This window comes from Leuciscus leuciscus (assembly GCF_965113295.1).
Source record: "Leuciscus leuciscus genome assembly, chromosome: 7".
Classification (NCBI taxonomy): Eukaryota; Metazoa; Chordata; class Actinopteri; order Cypriniformes; family Leuciscidae; genus Leuciscus; species Leuciscus leuciscus.
The window spans coordinates 16,489,564-16,508,467 of NC_138731.1; the positions used below are offsets into that span (position 1 = coordinate 16,489,564).

At 37.2% G+C, this 18,904-nt stretch overlaps 1 protein-coding gene across 3 annotated transcripts in view; it reads right to left on the reverse strand.

Moving 5' to 3' along the window:
• Window positions 1-18,904, reverse strand: part of enox1 (ecto-NOX disulfide-thiol exchanger 1) — a 109,901-nt gene that overhangs the window by 81,586 nt on the left and 9,411 nt on the right. The window contains exon 2 of one of the 3 annotated variants that reach the window (XM_082175048.1): window positions 15,257-15,317. The exons of the other annotated variants lie outside the window; for them this stretch is intronic. The gene's annotated coding sequence lies outside the window, so the exon portion shown is untranslated. The remainder of the gene's footprint in view (window positions 1-15,256; window positions 15,318-18,904) is intronic. 3 annotated transcript variants of the gene reach the window in all.

Here is an 18,904-nt window from a genome sequence, read left to right on the forward strand (position 1 = left end):
CTAAAGACATCAGTTAACATGACCATTGGGTAAACTGCTTAAAATGAGAACCTTTTAAATGAAGACAGGAGTGTCATATTTTCCCTGGATTCAAAGCTAACATTGATGCCATTGAAGGAAGTTGAGTCAAAAGTGCTGTCAGCTGACAGCTGGACTAGATGTGAGATCATGAGACACCTCGACACAGAAAACCACAAAAGATCCCTGAGGACTGAGAGTTTGACATCCTTCAGGACTCGTGAACTCTTGCAATTACTCCCACTTACTGAAATAAATGATTATGGGAGTCTCCAGACATAAGGAGATCCAATAATATGCTCGTTCCATGGAATGCTGGAAGCTCATTTATTCCATGTTAAAATACTTTCTCCTATCCTGGTTTAATGTGACAACCATAAGTGAGCCATTCATAAGTAACATTGGTAACACTTTACAATAAGGTTCATTAGTAAACATTAATGTATTAACTAACATTTACTAACAATGAGCAATACATGTGTAACAGTATTTATTAGTCTTTGTTAATGTTAGTTAATAAAAATAGAGCTATAAGTTAGTTCACAGTGCATTAACTAATGTTAACAAATACTCATTATAACTCATATTAACTAAGGTAGCAAACTAATGTTAAAGGGATAGTTCACTTTGAAATTAATTTTTGGTATGTTTTAGCTTACCTCAAGGGCATCCAAGATGTAGGTGTCTTTTTTTCCGCAGTAGTTTCAATTTTGATATTTTTAGGTCAAACCGTTCTTGTCTGTCAGTCATATAATGCAGGTCGATGGTCACTGTCTCAAAGAGCATGCACAGAGTCCAAATTAAACCGTAGCCAAGGCGACATCTATTGTATATATCTATACCCGCCCGCGCTCTCAGATCACTTGGATGTGGCTGAGTTCAAGAGGTAAAAACGATATAAAAACTGTTCGTTTTCTCACACAAACCGCTCGTTTCGTGTCTTAGGCCATCAATGTGTACTTACGATGGGGAATTGTTTAATTTGGACGACGGGGAATTGTTTTAATTTGGACTCTGTGCATGCTCTTTGAGACAGTGACCATCGACCTGCATTATATGACTGACAGACAAGAACGGTTTGACCTAAAAATATAAAAATTGAAACTACTGCGGAAAAAAAAGACACCTACATCTTGGATGCCCTTGAGGTAAGCTAAAACATACCAAAATTTTATTTCAAAGTGAACTATCCCTTTAACTAATGAACCTTATTGTAAAGTGTTACCGTAACATTTCCCCGATGGTGCAAGTTGGGGCAGGACTATCTGATTTTTCAGGAAACCAGTTTGAAAACAGTAATGTTTGGGGATGCAAGCACAGAAATTACACACTGCAGCTTTAAGAAAGATAAACCTTTTCTTTGGTGACTGTCTCAGGGAGACATGCAACTTTTTGAGCTTATGTGACAAACTGCAATCCACAACAAAAACCCTCTCCTTGTGTCAACCACACACACACACACACACACATTTACACAAACACAGAAAGACAGGGAACAGAGCGTTCATCCAAACATCCTATCTCACTTACACAGACACATCGAACAGCCTTGGGCTTTGTGTTGCTTTACGAAATCCTCTCAAAACATCTCTCACTTTTTTCCCTGCTTCACCCTCTCTCATCCTGGTTTGGATGTGGTCACTGTAGTGTGTGGTCCTACAGGGCTTTATAGCGCTCATAGGTCTTGTCGGGACAGTTGAATCATGGAAATCATATTCATGCCCAAACCACACGGTCCGTCGCTCCAGATCCTCAACATCTACTGTGAGATACGATCCAAGCAGTGCCAACCTCGACAACAGCAGCCCTTAGCTCGGGCAAAAGGAATCCTCACCGCTGAGTTCGCGGTCCTTCCTCATCGTCTGCCGCCACATGCTTTCACCGGACTCGGTTTTTCTACTTTTGGTGTCCTTATCTCTTGCTCTCCTCCTATATATCAACAAGATGAAGTGGCCTTATAGTGACCATCTCAGCCTTTAATAGCCTCCGTAAATCACCACAGGTTTAGTGCAGCACAATAGCAGCAGTGACCCATTCATCACCTCCACTAGAGTCCTTTGGCATATCAACATGTTAATTCCAACACTATTACTATACCATTTTAATTCAAATGTATTTCTTAATTAAAATGAACATTCAGAGCCTAAACAAAGGTCAATCTACTGTAAATATCTAAACAATCTGGATTTGTGTGATTTTTGCTTCTTGCAATAAACTTTAAATAAACATTAAAATAGACTAAATTTTAAAGACATAAAAAAAAAAGTAAAAAAAAAATTTTTTATAGAATATGTAGCCAGGTTGCAAATTTAGCTAAATTATGTAAACCATTTTTCTGTCTTACAATAACTTAGGTAAAAGAGCTGAATAGTTGATCTTGACAAGTATTGTTATTGTTAACTAAAATGATTGAAAATCATTTTCGTCAATTGAAATAAAGCTGAAATGAAATATAAATATTAGATGAAAGACAAACTTAATTTTTTTTAAAATAGAAATAGTATTAATAGTAAATAGTAATAGTAGTAGTAGTAGTAAATAGTAATAGTAACACTAAATAGTAATAGTAAATACTATCGGCTAATAGTAAAATAACTCTGATCTTGACAAAAGCAGTTAATGCAATTTATGAAAAAATACTAAATGAAACGGGATAATTGTATTATCTTTCTATCACCCCGTACTAAGAATGGGGAAAATCTTGTGGGACACGACTAATCGTTATGTGTTTTGGTCATTAAATTACTTTCTAATTAAAAAAATAAATGTACTACAATAAATTGAATATAAATTCAACAGATAATGTCATGTTTTTGAATGATTTTAATGGTTGAATAAGAAGGTTTAAACCTCTGACATGATAGTTATTTCATGTGTGTAGCCCCTTTTAATCCTAATTGCATGTTTGATAATAATTTAATGCCATTAAAAAGTAAAGTCTACCCTGTTCATGGAAAATTGCATGCCTGTGTGTTTTCCCTACAGGAATGTATTTAAGTGTGTTGAGGGGGTGAAAATGCAGAGTGAAGTGACAATCAGCTAATCCAGCGCTAATCCACTTTTATTGCTTCTGCTCTCCGGTGGCCATTAGAGGCTGGGGGGGTCACACACCTGATGCTCTCTCTCTCTCTCTCTCTCTCTCTCTCTCTCTCTCTCTCTCTCTCTCTCTCTCTCTCTCTCTCTCTCTCTCTCTCTCTCTCTCTCTCTCTCTCTCTCTCTCTCTCTCTCTCTCTCTCTCTCTCTCATCTATCTGCTTTATCAGTATCTCCATGATCCGCTACCTCAGCTAGACCTTCATATCAGCCTCAGGCGGCAGACTCCCTAAAGCATACTGCACGAAAACTCGCAAGCACTATATGAAATTTAGCAGCTCTAATCTGATTGGCTGGCTTCTATATGCAGTTTCCTGAAGTGAAGGTGCAGGTGTCTGCCTGAAAGTACCAACTGATACAGTGACTGCGTTCACATGCACCCTCATAATGCACTGTAAAAAAAAAATGCTGCGATTATTTATCACAACTTAAAATCCAACATTGTTTCAACTTTAAAAAGTATGTGTTCATGCTTGACTTAAAATATTAAGTTTAGTTAACTTTAGTTAAGTTGGATATTTAAGTTATCTCAACAAATTTTAAGTTGTTATAACTAAATCGCAGCCACATTTTTTACATGATTATAATGAGATTTAGGCAATATTGCAATTAAAATTGACCTAATTTAAACACAATACTTCGATCAAATTGATGCGATTAAGCTTATAATCGTATAAGACACAGTAAAATATGTGGTGTATGCCTATTTAAATCCCAATAAACATGCATGTAAACACTTTAATCACTATTTATTCCACTCTGACCAAAGCGCGCATGTGGCCCTGTTTCGATCGGATCACAAGTAGACGAGGGACTCACATTCCCGTTTACACCTGGTGTTTTAATCCGTCTCTTTTGTCCACTTTCAACCACTTCTGTCCTGATTTCTTCGAGGGTCTATGGGCGGGTAAATGAATGGGCTTTTTCAGATTTTTCGATTTAATGGACGAAATAAGCTCACACAATTTACATATGAACGCGACCAAGGACGACGCAAAAATACACGAAGAACAGCAGCTTTCGTTTCTGCTCTTCTGTGGGTGCGTGTTAGAAATCAGGGATGGTGAGAGAACATTGTGCTTGGTACGTTTTTCATCTTCGAACCAAACTTGGGCTTTTAGCTGACAAAGTTTAAATCACGCCTGGCCAGTGCGCTTCCCATAATGTTTACGCATTAGGTCAGTAAGCGGAGAGTAGGTGGACTTTTGTTGCTGTTCGAACACATTCGACCACATGAGCGTTTACACTACAAAAGCAATCTGGACTAATGCGTTTTCGAATACCTCCGGAAGTGGTCAAAGTGCACAAGCTCAGAATGTTTTAGAGCCCGTTTACACCTGTATTTAGCGTCGTCTCCTTGTGATCCGATCAACCAAAACGCATCTTAATACCAGGTGTAAACAGGGCCTGTGATGTACATGAATGATATTGTGAAAATAATGCAGTATATTGACGGTCAAAAACACTGAAATGAAGACATTTTAGGCGTATTACCAAAAAATGTCCTTAGAAATGTGTTTTATATTTGATATAAGTAGATTAAAACAGTTGCCAGTAACACACCTACTATGTGAGTTCATCATTAATGCTGGGCATTAGGGTATGTGAATAATGGAAGTGCAAGTAACCACAGTTCTTAGAGAATAATCAAAGTTGCATCAAAGTTGGAGAGAGGAGGTTTGCTTGTGTCATTGTTACAGCGATTAAGTCCTTACTCTGATTATTGGAAGTAATCACAATATTGGTGCACATGTACACGCAGTCAATTACAGCTCCAGAAAAGAAACATCAAGTTAACTCCAGCCATGCTGATAAGCATAAGGGAAAAGAATAGTTTTCAAATAGAAATGATCAATATTTCTCCTGCTTCCATGAATGATATTGATCTTTGTAAAGGAAGCCAGTTTGGCCTGTGTTCTCACAGATGTGTTCTGCTATCTGGGTCAGCTGTAAGCAGTGCACACCCATCCTGACAAAAACCAGGCCTGCAAAACCCTCAGAAGGTTTTGGGTGCAGTCAAGTCAGGGTGGGATCCAGACATTTTGCATGACATCAGATTTATATCCTCCATGGCCCACAGAGAGCAAGGGTAGCCAGACTTTTCATTTCAGACACTAACAGACCGACCTGTAAGTTTACTATTGTCAATATGCCAAGCCTTCAAAAAGTTTCATTAGATGATGATATTGCAACGCTGTTTGCTAACCGCCACAACAAGAAAAAGAGCAGAGGAAGAAGAGAAGAGAGTTTAGATAGCACACAAGAGCTTGCTAGCTGAGTTTCGATTAATTTTTTGTGGCGCGCTCCACAAACTTCACGGAAAGGAAACCGAGGCGGCAGAAGGCGGCATCCATGTGTACGTGTACACAAGTAAAAATAGTTTTGAATGATGTCTTACACTTATCTGTATGACCATAAATGAAATAAATTTTAAGTTGTTTCCATTGTTATGAGATAAATTTGGCATTGTGCTGATTTGTATCGTGGAAGTCTCACTACTAACAGTCCAGTGATGAAATATGCATGTCGTGGAAATGGGAAGCCTCAGTGCCTCTGTGTACCGTTACACCCCTAGTAATAATTAACAGATTTAAGTGTTACGTCATTTAAATTTATTTGACTTGTAATTGTTATTTCATGTTTATTCATACAGGCCACATTATACTGAGAATGTGTTCCATTTGAAGACAGTTAATTTAGAGAGTCTGCTGTATTATTGGCTTTAACTGACACACCAAATGAGAAATAGTGCTTGAGCTGTCCAAATTAGAGGCTTAGAGTATACCAATAATGAAAATATGAAATTAGAAGTTTATTGCAAAAATAAATGGATTATTACCACTGGCTAAACAAGCATCCTGAATGTGTTCCCAAAAAAAAAGGCCTTTTCTATTCTGCGTGCAGTTACTTTTCTGCATGATTTATTTTTGCTTATTTTTGTGTGCATATGACCAGAATGTAATCTGTCATATTCAATTTATGTAATTTATATTCAATTTCTCATCTGTCTATTTCTGTCTCCTGTTCCTGTTAGTGTTTTTGGTGTTATTGCACCAGATGTATCAGGTCGATGTTTTGTTATATTTTGTTGTGGTTTAACATTTTGGGGTAATGACAGAGGGTCTTATTGTCTTAATACTTAAGATGTAACATAAATGTTTCACAGATAAGGCTTGAGCCTAGTTCCAGACTAAAATGCATGCTTGAGCTGTTTTAACTGAAAGCAACTTGCTCTGATATATTTTAAAATATATGTGCCATTGCTTTGTCTCAAGATGCACACCAGTGATTTTTGTTTTACTAAGGCACATTTATAAAAGCTACTCAAATGTTTTAATTGAACTAAGGCCTAATACTGGCTTAATCTAAGCCCTGTTTAATGTTTTGTAATCGAGATCTGTAGTTGAACATTTGCTTGTTTCATATGTCAAAACAATGTCAACAGTTTAACATAAAGTTATTATTACTTAATTCTTATTCAGAATATCCCTTGTGAAAAGGAAGTACACTTTAGCCTATACCTTTTTAAAAAAAAAGAGTACATATCACAGAAATAATATACTTAAGTGCAACGTTACATTTAATGCAATGTTAATTATGGTTTAAATTTATATTAAATGACATTAGCTGAACATGTAATTTCATAAACGTCTTTGAAATATGTTTAAAGTGTACTGACAAGCATGTTTGGTAAACTAAATTATACTTTAATGTCATTTCTATTGAAACTTGTATGTCATGTAAATTTAAATATATTTAGAATTACACATTTGTAATGATGAAGTTGCAATTTAGTTAATTTAAAATATATTAACTTTAAATGTAATATCGAATAACACTGGATACAATTATAACAGAACAGAACAGAAATGCACTTTGAATACAATATAACCAAAGTGCATATTTTAATATAAGCCGATTAAGTGCAGTTTATGTCCCACCTGGTTCCTGCACCCTGCTAAGAAGTGGAAAATAGCATGTCTTGGCTGAATTTGCAAGTGCAGCACAGGGAAGAACTGAAACGAATGTGATGAGTGGCAAAATGTAGGACAGACAAGTTCTGCATGTCATGGAAAGAAATCAGAAAATACTGCTGTTAAAGCAGAAACAAGTGTTGGGGATGTGTTTGCCAAAATGCACATATGGTAGAGCGGTCATGTTCAGATAACCCACTGCTAGATGAGTAAAAACTGCGTAGCGTGGCTGTACAGATGGTGGAGAGCAGTGGGTGCTCTGTGACTCTGAAGGGAACGGCTCATTAGCTGGAGGAATTTTGGGTGAGAGGTGCATTCTTTAGTCATGACTGCATGGAAATTCATAAACACTAATGAATGAGGGTTAAAAGTCATTTAAATAAACAACGTTTCTTTCTTCTGTTGAACTAAAAAGAAGATATTTTGAAGAATGTTGGTAACCAGAGAGTTGACAGTAGCCATTGACTTCCATAGTATGTTTTTATGTATATTTCTTCTACTGTTGTATATTTCTGGTTACCAACATTCTTCAAAATATCTTATTTTTAGTTCAACAGAAGAAAGAAACTCATTCAGGTTTGAAACAACATAAAGCCTCATGCACACCGGGACGATAATCGCGTGCTCCTATCACCAGCGTTTTTTTTCTAGGCGTTTTTCGACACGTCTTTGTGTTCATACCCAATCGATTTTCACTGGCGATGCGCCGAGTGAACGTGCAAATTCACTCCCTGACAGTAGATGGCGCTAACTGAAAAACAGAAATACCCTGGAACACAAGGTGGTGCTGGCAACTTTATGCTTCTACGACACACCGCTTGTCACACAGAAGAAGAAGAGAGCCAGTATTTATGTGCTTGCCAAAACCATTCACACACTTATCATCCTCTTATCTATATTTTGGTAGTCGCTGTGGCGTTTGTCATAAAGTTCTTTGTGTTCAGACACCAAAGAGACTGGCAGGCATTCATCTTGCCTCGTTGCATCTTCTTCTTCGTCTACTTACTTCCTCTTCGTCGTCTTCTTCTATCAATGTGTGCTCGGCAAGACCGTGTTGTGAACCCGAACCCGAGGTGTTTAAGAATTACTACGCTTTTCCGCCTGCCGTTTTGCACGTCGGTGTGCATACTCACATTGGCGCCTTTTGCTTATTCACGAGGCGTTAAGCGTCGCGAAAACTACGCGCGATAATCGTCCCGGTGTGCACAAGGCTTAAGGGTGATTAAATTATGACATTTTTCATTTTTGGGTGAACTATCCCTTTAAGTGAGGTTTATGACTAAAATAAGGGGGAAAACAGAAAACGGGTCTTATTATTCCACATAATGTTGCTTAAAGTTACATTTCTTTTATTGAACAAGAATACTGATTATAAATTGGTAAATCACTTTAGCAGTCTGATTATGAATTACCTGGGCATTTTTCAAATGGCAGTGCAGACACACTGATTCACTGAGTTCAGTATGTGAATTGAATAGACTTGTGAAATAGCAGAAGAGCCTTGTGATGTCAGGCTCAGGGCAGAGGAAGTGTTCACAGATAAACAGCCGTCAGCCTGAGGTGCTGTGTCCTCCATTCATCATGATGTCCATGAACAGAGACACCTCCTCTAATGAGCACCTCTTGTGGCAGGGCTGATTCCTCTCACAGGCTGCTGGATGGAGTGTATCTAAGAGATGTGATGCTTCTGTCATGATCAATCACCTTCAGCTAACAGGAACCTGCAGCTCACTACCTTTTTTTCTCTTTTTCTGGTTAACATCATTTGCCAACAAGGCTCTACCAATCTTTCACCAAATACAAAGATCAGTCACCCAGGTGAACTGCATATTTGTTTTACTATGTTAAATTACTAGCTTAATAAGCACAGACTACAATAAGCTATTTGGTTCATTCCCTTGAAAAGTGTAAAACCTTTGGTGCTGTCAAAACATTGTTCTGATTGCTTCCCAAAATGCATCTGTGTTCGCAAGTTCCATCAATACACACTAATTAAATGATTACATGTTTCCCGAAAACCGAAGTTCCATAGAAACAAACAGCCTTGCAAACTTGTGAAGTTGGAACTACAGTTTCTTGTTACATGAAATGTGGATTGAAATAAATCATGCTCTTTAACAAAATAAGCAAGATAACATGTAGTACAATCTCAACCCAAGCTTATTGATAAAGGGTGCATCTACCTACATGTTTGCAAAACGCAAATATGTATATATATAATTCACAGCAGTTTCCAGCTGAAAAGAGCACTTAAGGCAGACATTTTGACATTTGTATCACACAATCTGCTCCATGACTTTTCTGATGTAGTAAACTTGCTCTGTAGCTCACCTAATACAGCAATACACATGTGATGTGGAGCACTCTGTAATATATTTTTGAACATGATAGAGCATTAACCCTTTAACACCAGACATTTAATTTCTGGAATGCCACAACCAACTTAATAAAACGTTGCCAAATTCACATTCATCTGTTTATCGCATAAATCTGAACATGCATTTAGCGCCACCTACTGGGCATTTCACTTTGAATGTGTCACGAAAGGTGCAAAAAGAAACGTAAAATAGCGATTTTTATCCAACAATCCATCATGCTATAGTTAGAATGGCATCATCAACACCCCCCAGTCTGACAACTGCAACACTGGCTCAACCAATGGCATGGGTTTGGGGCGGGACATGAGTCTATATGCCTGACCAATGGCAAATGGGAGGAGTGTTTGGGAAACCTTTGAAAACAGACAGAACTAGCAGTTAAACAAAACTGCATGCATCTTGCGAAAGAACATTGTAGCCATAAACAGAGAGCTTTCTATGACGAGTCATGCTTTATACTGGGCTACTCCGCAATGGTTGGCATCCCACTCAGTCTAAAATAGTCTGAATATAAACACGTAGTATAGGTGTACCATAGTATCATAGTGAAGGATATAACCAAAACATGGTTTGGAAGATGGATTCGTGATATACTAAATTTTTTGGGGGAAAAGTTGTGTACCTATAAATAAAAATTTCTTTACATTTAACAGAAATTGCATCATGTTCAATGATGCATGTATGAACATTTAAAAGCAAAATGCACTTATCTTTACAGATTTAGAAAGCATAAACTTGAAAAAGGCACATCAACATTTTGTGAGGACAATGTTTATTACTATCCAGCCTAAGAAACAAAAGAAGCTAAAACTATTTACTCTGCCAGCTGTGATTATTTTGGTATAACTTTGCCTACATGGCTAATGATGCAGTACTTTCTCATACTCGCATTAGCTGTATTGAAAGCCTTTATGTAGCTCTACCCACAAAACATGTTTTACACACACTGAAAATAGCATTAGCCTGATCTGATTTAAAGAAGAGAAAAACATGCCAGATGGGCATGTTTTCATTCCAAGGCACACAGCAAAATGTTGGCTTAAATATTTGGTATCATAGATCGCCTCAGATATCAGCCAAATGGAACGAACATCAGCCAATTGCAGATAACATATTTAGCATGGAGATTGGCTTCTTACAATAGGCTAGCTAATCAAACTGTCTACCCCAACCAATCCCCTAGCTAGTTAATAAGTGTACTTATGCCAAGATACACAGCAAGTATATTCATTTTCTGATGTTTATGGACATGCTGTAATCATTTTTCAAGTCACGCAATCATACTTGAATTATTTGCGGGAACTTTCAGAGACATTGTAGTTAAGTGACCTCAGCATAAAAGCAACCCAGATTCATTGTTGATCATTATACAGAGTCACATGAATTCAAATGACCTTGTCTGATCAATGAAGGTTAACTTGAAACCCTCTCTTACTTTGTAATAGTATGTTTTGAGTAAATTGCCAATACCTTCACCTGTCCTTACTTGACTGAGTTCAGAGATCTGGAGGCCTGCTAAGTACAGCGTTTGTTCCAGAGGTGTATGAACATCCAAAAGTAAGGTAAGCACAAAGAAATGTACTGCATTATTTGAGAGTTCCAGCTTTTCTATGCAACATTAATTTCAAAACAAAAAACAGATGGAGTGGTTTGGTGTGCTTGTCAAAGTCAATGCAGCATCTCTGAAGAGAGAATACAAATTATGCATTGTTTACTGTAAACATCAGGTAGGCCGAAACAGTAGCGCAACTGCACAAGCCTATTCTACGAATGTCTCCAATCCAGGAAATCTGGTCTAATTTCTCCCCCAGGCTCTGGAGATGCTATTGATTTGTTTATCTCCAGAGTCCTAAACCCAGTCTAAGTAGAGCAGAATACATCAAAGCGCATTTACGTCTCACAAAGACCGCCTTGAAGATGCGCTTGGCTGCTTCTTTGTTATCTCCTCATGCCGAGAAGTTTCTTTTTGAAGCATCACTTTTATGCTTGCAGCACAGATGGACCTGTCATTAGAGATTTACGAAATGCTTCTGACCTATATGTGCTTAACGTATTATATCTCAGATCACCACTGCATTTAGAAAATATCACTGTAGAGGTCAATCTAACCTGCTTTCAATCTAATGCTGTGGATATTTAACAAGCACTAGCACATTTTGCTAGTGTGCAATCAAATGCATCCATTCAGAGTGATTTCATGTGACTAATTATCATATCTTTCTTTAGAATAATTCATTAAATGGATTGTAATGAACCTATTTTTTTATGATAGATAAAAACAGTATGGATACACCAAACAAAGAAATTCCACAGACAACCCCCATCACCATCCCGAGCACGCAACAGCATTATGGAGGTGGACGTCCCATGAGAATATAACGAGACGCCATCCAATAAAGAGGATTACAAATTCCAGCCTGTGCACCCAAGTGTTTCCAATGAAATAACCACCTCCTGCAAAAGTCATTAAAATTTAAACCATCCTTTCTTAAGGATATCACCATACAGCACATATTACCCGCTGAATGAGTGGAAAACAATCTCTACCTTGACGTGCATTAGGCTCACACTGGAATGAAAAGTGTGCCTTACGCTGGAAGATTGCATGTGAGGGTCGGTAGTGTAAGAGTGTGAATGTGTGTTTGCTGTGGAGAGAGAGAGAGAGAGAGAGAGAGAGAGAGGGATTTCTGGGTACACATTTTAAATGGTGACTGTAAGCTGCCGTGAGAGGTAGGGAGGATAATGTTACACATATTTTTTTAGGCTCTATTTTTGGCTGATATTCAATGGTTGATGAAACATTCATGGGGAAACACCATTGGCCAATGAGAAAAAATCTTTGTCTAAGCCCTTTGGGCCATTATAGTAGCCTACATGAGGCCAGTCTTGTATTAAATGAAGAACTACTGTTTCCTTGAAAATCATTGGGAACCTAGAGCCATTTCGTTCTCAGTACAAGTTATATTCAAAAATGCTGAAACTAAATTATTTTCATGACATTTTGTTCTTGAATATTTTTTCCAGATCTACACTACCTTTCAAATGGTTGGGTTCAGTAGATTTAAAAGAAAAAAGAAAAAAAGAAACTAACACTTTTATTCAGCAAGTATGCATTAAAGTGATCAAAAGTGACAGTAAATACATTTATAATGTTACAAAAGATTTCTCTTTCAAATAAATGCTGTTCTTCTGAACTTTCTATTCATCAAAGAATCCGGAAAAAATTTACCACAATTTCCCCAAAAATATTAAGCAGCACAACTGTTTTCAACATTGATAATAATAAGAAATGTTTCTTGAGCACCAAATCTGCTCTCTAATCTCTCTTGCTGTACTTTGATGTCATACACCGATCATTTGCGCAATGCCGCTTCAAGTCGAACATGCCTGTTTTGAGTTCTCGTTTGTTACCATGGCTTCTGATTAGTTACACCTGTTCCCTGTTTCATTAATCATCATTCTCAGTGTATTTCAGCCCTCAGTTTCCTCAGTTCTGTGTTCATCCTTAGAATTTTCTTTTAAATGTGTAGTGTTTTCTTGCTCTCTGTGTTTAACCAATTTATTTAAAAATAAATTGGCTCACGAGAGCCATTTAGTCATGAAACAGAGCACTATGGTCTCTCTCTCTGCATTTGTTGTTGTGTGCAACCAGCAAGGAAACTACAACAGAGAGATGTGTTGTCTATTTATTGTCTTTTATTTTTTCAGAGAACCCATTCTTTCTCTCTCATCACATTCAATTCAGTCACAAGCTCACGACTTGGCTTACACCGTTTCTTTTGCTGTGGTGCTGTAGATTCAGTAGCGTAAACAGCAAACGCTGTTACTCGAATGAAGATGTCCAAGAACTGTTAATGAATCTAAATGTCATGCAAATTATTTGGTTCCAGAATTTCTTTTATTCCAAATCTGAGCACATTTTAATAAAAACTCATTCCCATCTGTATGATCATAACGTTGGAAAAGTGAGTGTCACTTCAACAATGAGTTTTCATTCTGTATGAGGCATGCTTCAGGAGTGAAATTACAACGGCAGTGAGGTCTGCCCCTCAAGCCTAAACCCTCTGAACACCTGAGATCTTCATTGCATTGGAAAACACACTCTGTAGTCCTCAGGTGCTGCAGCTTCTGCTCTTTCATGCTTGAGGGAAAACTGAGTGAGTGTGTCCATATAAATAGATGGGGTGGATTGGACAGCGAGGGAAGTTTGCTCATGTTTCATTTATGAAGCTCCAACATGTTTTTCTTTGTTGGTGTTTCTGTGACCTTGTCATCAAAAATAAATAAAAATAGATAAAAAAGGACTGACCAGTCAGACCAATTAAGATTCAAGCCTTCCAATGAGGCTTGTGCTTGTTGCTTAGCAACCTGTTCAATTCCCAGTTGAGAAGGTGTCAGATCCATGGCAGGTACATGTGTACATCGGCCTTTAGGTTCTGATCTCTTCCTTTCATTGATGCTCTCTGCCTAAAATCACATGCGGTTTATTCATCCATCATGAAAATACCACATTTAATCATATGAAAGCACGATGTGATGATGGTAAAGTCAGAGTGAATTGGTATTCTCAATCCATTTCGCTGCAGCAATGTGAGATATTTTCATGTGAAATTGGAATTTCAACAAGTGAAAATGTTGGATGGGAATTAATTGGATGATGAAAAGTTAATTAATATCCAGAACTGAGCAAGACACTTATGTGAGTTGTGTTCTGAACAACATACTATATACTATACACTTATACGATGTGCTGTACTGTCTATGCGGTTATTTTGTCATCCAGCATTCACTGTAAAAAATGACACGATCAATAAGTCATGACGTGTTTTTACATTACTTCAACTCATCAAAATAAGTTAAGCCATTTTAACATAATTTTTTAAGTTATACAAGATCCAACTAATTTTTTAAGCCATTTTAATGTAATTTCCAACATTCCCAACTTAAATTTTGCGATTAATTAAGTGCATTATCTAGGTATTTGAAGTGCACTTTTTCTTTTTGAACTTTTCAATGTAAACACACTACTCACGCTATTTATACTGTATTACAAAATTACATATGTGAATTATGAAGCACCTAATAACTACATTTATACAGTATATAATAGCTTTTTTACAAAAGTAATTTGGGGGGGGGGGGGGGGGGGGTGATTCAGGTGAAAAGCTATTACATTTTAATTGAATATTAAATATTTAAATATTAATATGTAATTTTTTATTTTCCCGTGGAATAACGTGTCCAATTCTCACTTTTAACTAGGATTAAGGGGAGTAGAATATGGTCATGCAAAATAGAGCATTAATATGTGCTTTATAAGTACTAATAAACAGCAAATATCCTAGTTATATGTATGCTAATAAGCAACTAGTTAATAGTGAGAATTGGACCCATAAACTAAAGTGTTACCGTAATTTTTTGGCCTCTGGTGGCTTACTGAAGATTTTGCTCAACCTTTTGTCCAAAAAAGAATAAACTCATAATTTGAGATTAAAAGACACTAGGGATGGGCGGTTTGATGTCATATTGAATAACTTAATTTGATGTTGGAACTGACATGAAGGACTCATTGGCCATCCCTGACTAGTGTGCATGTCATCAGGTTTAAGGACATGGGTTGACTGAAGTGGTACAATGTTTAAATGTCAAGTATTGTTCCATATGCAGAAGAAAGAAAAAAAAACTTGTTCCTGATGCAACATTTAGTGTGCGTGCCAAACCTCTGTGCCCGAACAATTGCCCCTCTCAGAGATAGAGAGAGAAACACTAGAGCTTCAGTCTACAGATGACTCACTTTGTTCCCTCTTTTAGGTATTCGTCTGGCCCTTTCGGGTTAGATCTATCCCCGAAGCAATCTAGGAAAGAGAAATGGAACTGAGATGAGATTTCGACTGTGAGGTGTACCCGGCTCCAACACTATCAGTGCTGACGTTGTTTCATTAGAGAGTTCAATGCAAAAGGCTGTCTGTGTTTACTGAGACCGTAGCCACAGACTCTTCTGATCAGTCAGCAGTTCAGCTGGAAGAGAAAGAGTACAGCCTTTCTGCTTACTGGCCATTAATGTCTAGAGAAATCCCATCATCCAACATGGAGCTCAGTGCTGTGGAGCTGTGGGCTATTCACAGACCCGTCTTCATCATCTCCCAACACCTGCTGCAGAGCCATAAAATCTAGTTATCTGGCTGAGATATAACATAACCAGCGGCCTCTACAATGTCATAGCACTGAAGTTTGATACTTATAATAATGAATTTTAAAGTTTTTATTGAGCAAGTACACCACCATTAAAAGTTCCAAATGTAGGTTTGGCAGGAGCCTATACATTCAGCCCTGTCAAACATCATTACGAGCGTATATAAGCAGCAGTCACTGCGTCCCTCCCCCTCCCCATCTCCTCCTCTATTTCTCTTATTCTTCCTCTGGAAGGTACCGTTATACGGGGTTTAGCTCAGAGCTCGAGAGGTTGAGCCTCCTTTGAGGACAGCAAGCGTAACTTCGTTTACCATTAACTATTAAGACTGAATGGGCAGACGGACTCGTGAAATATTTTCTAAAGTCTCTTATGCTCGCCGAGGCTGGATTTATTTGATCAAAAATTTATTAAAACAGTAATATTGTGAAATATTATTACAAATTAAAACAACTGGTTTCTATTTTAATATTTTTTTAACCCTTAAATGCATGAATGTTTTGCCATTCATTATTACATATTCGGGTCTTTAGCGACCCGGATCAATATCTTACACGGAGGGGTGTCTAACTGGTGCAATAGAATAAAACTCTCCTGACATATATTAATAACAATAAAAAAATAAAAAATAAACATAATTCAATATCTTTTGGAACTTGCTCGACTTGAGCAGATACTTTTTACCATTGTCACTGTCATCATTAGAGCTGTTTTCCCCAGTACATTCAGCATCTGGCTTATTTTCGCGATCTCAACCATATTCTCAAAACTATCATTTTCAACGTCTCCAAAATCAATATTTTGATTGCTGACAGCTTCTTCACCAGATCCACCATCAAGTGGCACTAATATTTGATTGTGCACAGTACATTAAATCGCCGAGCCATTTCATATTTGCTGATGATACTTGTATTCTTTTGTTATGAATACTTTTTGTTATGCATGCCATAATTATGAGTGAAACGTCACATTATCGTTGTGTATCAGATATTGCCTCCTTGAGGAATAAAGGTGAATTGAACTTTTTAAATCATCAGAGATTCAATTATTGTTGCACAGAAAAAATAAAACTTGCACTATTACATAGCTCGGGTCACTAGCGACCATATACCATTTTTACTAAAAATAATAATTAGAAAACAGACAATATTTGTTTCTTGTTATATTGTTTATAATGAATAGTCTTCATTACTCTAGTCTTTACTGTCACATAATCCTTCAGAAATCATTCTAATATGCTAATTTTGTGCTCAAGAAACACTTCTCATTATTATCAATGTTGAAAACAGTTGTGTTGCTTAATATTTTTGTGGAAACTGTTACATTTTTTTCAGGATTCTCTGATCAAGAAAAAGTTCAAAAGAACAGCATTTATTTGAAATAGAAATCTTTTGTAACATTATAATTGGCTTTACTGTCACTTTTGATCAATTTAATGCATCCTTGCTGAATATGAATTTCTTTCAAAAAACAATCTTACTGCCCCCTAAAATTTTTACCTGCAGTGTATACTTGCTAAATGGAGAAATTGGAGGGAGAATTTATGTAACTTCCTTAACTAGAAGCATTTGCATTCACGTATAAGTATGTTACAAGCCGACGGTGTGCACGTGTCAGTGGTCCAGCGCTTCTTATATCTCAATTGTCTCCCCTCCCCCACCTTTACAAGCCTTTGTCCTTGAACAAGACAGAGACAGAGGAGATGAAAGCCATCTTTGAAAGGGTTTCATACCTTAGGATATCTGTGCAATCGTGCAGTGACTGTCTATTTATCCTTCATGGAAAACATCTAAATCATTTCAGGTCGTCAGAGATTTACAGCCATCATTTGAACTTGAATCTTACTGGTAACTCTGGATCCAGGACAAAGCAAACATTTAATCCATGTCTATTAGTTCATTTAAAGAGTAAAAAAAAATACTAAAATCTGGAGAGCAATGTAAGTTGGCTTTGGACACAGGGTGTGACTGTTCGTGGCCCCATTTAGCATTTGAATTGATCACAACTGTGTGTGTGTTTCACCATACAGTCTCACCGAATGGAGATTTCCTTATAAATAGCATATTAAAATCCTGCTGCTTAGTTGTCATAATTTTCTGCATCAGCGCAAATATATATGTATAAACCAGCACTACGTTCTGTGCACTTAGAATGAACTCACTTTTTCACTTTGTGTTGTATCTTCCAGATCAGCTCAAACCACATCATTTGAGTTGTGTTTCAAGCTCTAAAACCTGGAGTAAAACCAAGCCCTAATGTAAAACAAGGCAATAGCACAATCTGATACTCTCCGCCTGAAGAGATAGTATCTTATTCAATCTATGCATGTCCAATGATGCAGTGCAAGGTCAGGACAGTGGCTGCCACAACACAAGCATGGAAGACTTCGTATTTCAAATGAAGCTGGAGAAAAGGAACACAAACTAAATACACATTAAAAAAACATTTTAGTGTGAATTCTGTCCAAACCTGTCCAAAAGAAGATTTTTTTTTTTTTGTGGTCCATACAATGAAAGTCAATGGGGTCCAAAACACCTTTCATTTTATGGCCAATTTTTTTTCCAAAACGTCTTTGTGTGTGTGTGTGTGTGTGTGTGTGTGTGTGTGTGTGTGTGTGTGTGTGTGTGTGTGTGTGTGTGTGTGTGTGTGTGTGTGTGTGTGTGTGTGTGTGTGTGTGTGTGTGTGTGTGTGTGTGTGTGTGTGTGTGTGTGTGCATGCGTGTGTGCGCATGTTCCAAATGAGAAGGAAAATCATGCAGTATTTTTTTCTTCCCCTTGAATTTGGGGTGTGGGTAATTGGTTTTATATCTGTATTATATTTATATTTATATCATAGGGTTTAAATGTACGGATCTTAAATGTGAAGAAAAAATATATGCTTGCGAATATTATTTTGCTTTCTCTCGCAAAAACTTTTCTCAAGTGAATGCAAAGTTTCTCGGAGGAACACGAATGCAAAACTTTTGCAAGATAACGCAAGAGAATTGACATAATTTTTCCTTCCATCTCTTTCCCAACACAATGTTCATTTAGGGGCTCTGTTCAATTGAAACATTTTCGTTGAATGTACCATTATGTACTGTCTTGTTAAATGCCAATAAAAAAGATTAGAAGTATAAAGAAAGTAATAAAGGATTGGAACAACATGAGGGTAAGTCATTTTATTGTTTAGTCTGCGGTGGATACAAGCTTTATCGCACAAAGTCTACTTCGGTTTTTACGCGTACGAGAGGGTACGCGTCCAGTGTGCATG